This window comes from Nomascus leucogenys, chromosome 22a (assembly GCF_006542625.1).
Source record: "Nomascus leucogenys isolate Asia chromosome 22a, Asia_NLE_v1, whole genome shotgun sequence".
Classification (NCBI taxonomy): domain Eukaryota; kingdom Metazoa; phylum Chordata; class Mammalia; order Primates; family Hylobatidae; genus Nomascus; species Nomascus leucogenys.
This window is the reverse complement of record NC_044402.1, coordinates 39,669,503-39,672,658: the sequence shown is the minus strand read 5'-3', so window position 1 is coordinate 39,672,658 and position 3,156 is coordinate 39,669,503. Positions and strand designations below refer to the sequence as shown.

At 47.4% G+C, this 3,156-nt stretch overlaps 1 pseudogene across 1 annotated transcript; it reads left to right on the top strand.

Annotated features, from left to right (window-relative positions):
• The first annotated feature begins 878 nt into the window (after nt 1-878).
• LOC100603960 lies at nt 879-1,474 on the top strand (annotated as a pseudogene). The gene has a single exon (XR_121361.4). The product of XR_121361.4 is annotated as a 40S ribosomal protein S10 pseudogene (transcript).
• Nucleotides 1,475-3,156: the final 1,682 nt, after the last annotated feature.

Sequence of the window (3,156 nt, the reverse complement as noted above, 5' to 3'; positions counted from 1 at the left end):
GACAACCTGCGGGGGTAGAAGGACAGCTCAAAGCACCCCTCAGATGAGAGCCAGGACAGGGACTGGAAGACATTGTGGTTCTCACAAGTGCAGCAGATGAAGGGGGAATCCCTTCCTCTGTCTGAGCAGTGAGCTAGAGATGGGTGTGAGGGGTGGGGCCCAGGGCTGGTGAGGTCAAGGTCTTGGGCTGCTGAAGGAAATTGGCTTTGTTCTTTTCTGACTTCATGTTTTGCTTGTCCCTGGCCAGTCCAGCTGGTAGGTGTCTGGATACATGGCAAAACCAGAGCACAGCAAATCCATCTAGCCCTGGGTAGGGGGTGGGGCAGGGAGGAGGAAGCAGCATCCGCCTGAAAGATGACCCAAGTGCCTTTCACAGGAGTTAGCCCACCTATCCCAGGATGGTGGAGGCAAGAGCTTGCTGACAAGTTGAAGCAGAAGCAAGCCCTGATCCCTGTGATGGCACATCCTGGCTCATCTAATCAGTAGACTTTGTGATGTGAGGCCAGAGGACTGCCACACCCTCCCTTTCTGACCTCTGTGTTTGCTGACTCCTACTACTGGAACCTGCCCTACACGGGTGGATCTGGGGACCTCTGTGTTCAGCCCATAGCTGGTTTCCTGCAGAGTTGGGTCAGGAGGCTTGCCCATCTCCTTCCTTCCTCCTGGGCTCTCTCATCCATCTGCTGACCTGGGCTTCCTGACTCCCTGTCCAGTGCTCTTACTCCCACTATTCCATGGTTGCATTATTCAGAGAAACAGCTTGTGCCTTTACTGTAGTCTTCACCCAGGAGGACCAGGAAGGAACAGAGCAGCACTGACATCTGCCAGTCCCTGGAGTGGGGTCAAATGGCTTAAAAAAGGCACAGATTGCCTTTTTTTTTCCAGCCCTGGCCCCAGACCCTGCAGCCACAGAGATGTTGATGCCTAAGAAGAACCAGATTGCCATTTATGAACTCCTTTTTAAGGAGGGAGTCATGGTGGCCAAGAAGGATGTCCACATGCCTAAGCACCCGGAGCTGGCAGACAAGAATGTGCCCAACCTTCATGTCATGAAGGCCATGCAGTCTCTCAAGTCCTGAGGCTATGTGAAGGAACAGTTTGCCTGGAGACATTTCTACTGATACCTTACCAATGAGGGCATCCAGTATCTCCGTGATTACCTTCATCTGCCCCCGGAGATTGTGCCTGCCACCCTACGCCGTAGCTGTCCAGAGACTGGCAGTCCTCGGCCTAAAGGTCTGGAGCGTGAGCGACCTGCAAGACTCACAAGAGGGGAAGCTGACAGAGATACATACAGACGGATGCTGTGCCACCTGGTGCTGACAAGAAAGCCGAGGCTGGGGCTGGGTCAGCAACCGAATTCCAGTTTAGAAGCGGATTTGGTCGTGGACGTGGTCAGCCACCTCAGTAAAATTGGAGAGGATTCTTTTGCATTGAATAAACTTACAGCCAAAAAAAAAAAAAAAAAAAAAAAGGCACAGATATGACCTAAAGCCTGATCACCGTGCTGGGGGCTGTCCTTGTGAAGACCACATCTTAGGGGACAGCCAGCCATCTGTAAGTGCATCCCTCAGAGCCAAATTGATATCCAAATTTTGATAATAGACACAAGTTATATGACTTCAATTCTAGAGGGTCAACTTCTTTGTGATCCAGTTTTCTCATATGTAAAGTGGGAGTACACTTGTAGGGGTGTTGAGAGAAGGAAATGAATTAACATCTGGGCCTGGATTATGATTGATATTAGCTGTTATTATGATGTCTTAATACCAAGTCTTCATACCGAGCATGGGAACACACCCTACTGATCAGTTATTCTCTGTGACACCCCAACCTCCACCCAGCAGGGGATTTGTTTGTGCCCATCAACTCCAAGGCTGAAGAGCAGCATCTGCTTTGCATTGTGTGCACCAATTCTCTGGGGAGTGAAGGTGTCTCATCACCCAATCCCAAAATGGAGCCTCTTACTGCTTGCCATAAGCTCCGTGTGTTGTCATGCAACCAAAGGGTCTGTTCTGTGTTCAGACATCTGGTCTGGCCCCTGCTGGCTTTGTCTCCTTGCCCATCACCTCTCCTAAAACAAGTACTTGCCTCCATTCCCTCTGGTGCTTGGCCATCCCTGTTGTCTGCATCCACTGAATATTGTGCAGACAGCGGTTCTTCTGAACTGTTCACTAGGAGTTCCTTAAACAAATCACCAAGAGTGTGTCTTCAGAAGCTCTTCCATCCTGGGTCAGCACCCTTTGGCTGCATCCCATCACTGTATTCTTGTGATGTCTTTCTTCCCTCCCCATGTCAAAAATTACTCTCAGGAAAGTTCCGCAAACTCTTTCATTCTGATGGGTAAGTGGCTATTAGGGCCTAGTCTTACTGAGGGTTAGAAGACTTCCAGGTAGCCCTCCTTAATGCTGTGGATTAATGGCCTCTTCATATATCCAACACCATTCCCTGAGGATGTGCTGCCGTGGATGCTGCTGTGAGTATCACTATCGCCATTGTTACTGGTAACCATTTACAAGCACCCGCTATGCGCCAGGTAAGATATTTGGCCATCGTAGTGTATAAGTGGTCAAGAGCATGTGGTTTACTGATTCTGAACCTCATTTATTATGCCAAAAGTTCCAGGAGGAACAAAGATTTAAATGCAATGGAGCTTGTGCCAAGACTTATGGACAAGGATACACTTTAGAGCCCCAATAAAATAGCAAAAGACAGGAAACCACTGAATGCTCATCGACAGGGGTTGATTAAATAAGTTATAGCATGTCCATTTGTAGAATACTCTGCATTTGTTAAAAAGAATGAGGCTAGGTCTGTAGCCATTGATAATGAAACAATCTCCAAGATATAAGTAAAGTGAAAACAAAGCAAGGTGTAGAAGAATAGCTAGTACATGCTACTGTGTGAAAGCAAACAGAAGAGTATATGTATAGACTAATTTTAGAAAGAAAAAGGGAGTTGACAACAGTGATTGCTTTTGGGAGAGGTGTTGATGATCTGGGTAGCAGGGACACTTACTTTTTATCTTTCAAGGGAGTTAGGTCCTTTTTATTCCTTACCATATGCAGGTATTATTTTTGAATTTAAAAAGTTTAAGAAATAAATACTGTGGAGTCAGACTTGGATGTAAGTCCAATTGCTATCAATTTCTAGCCA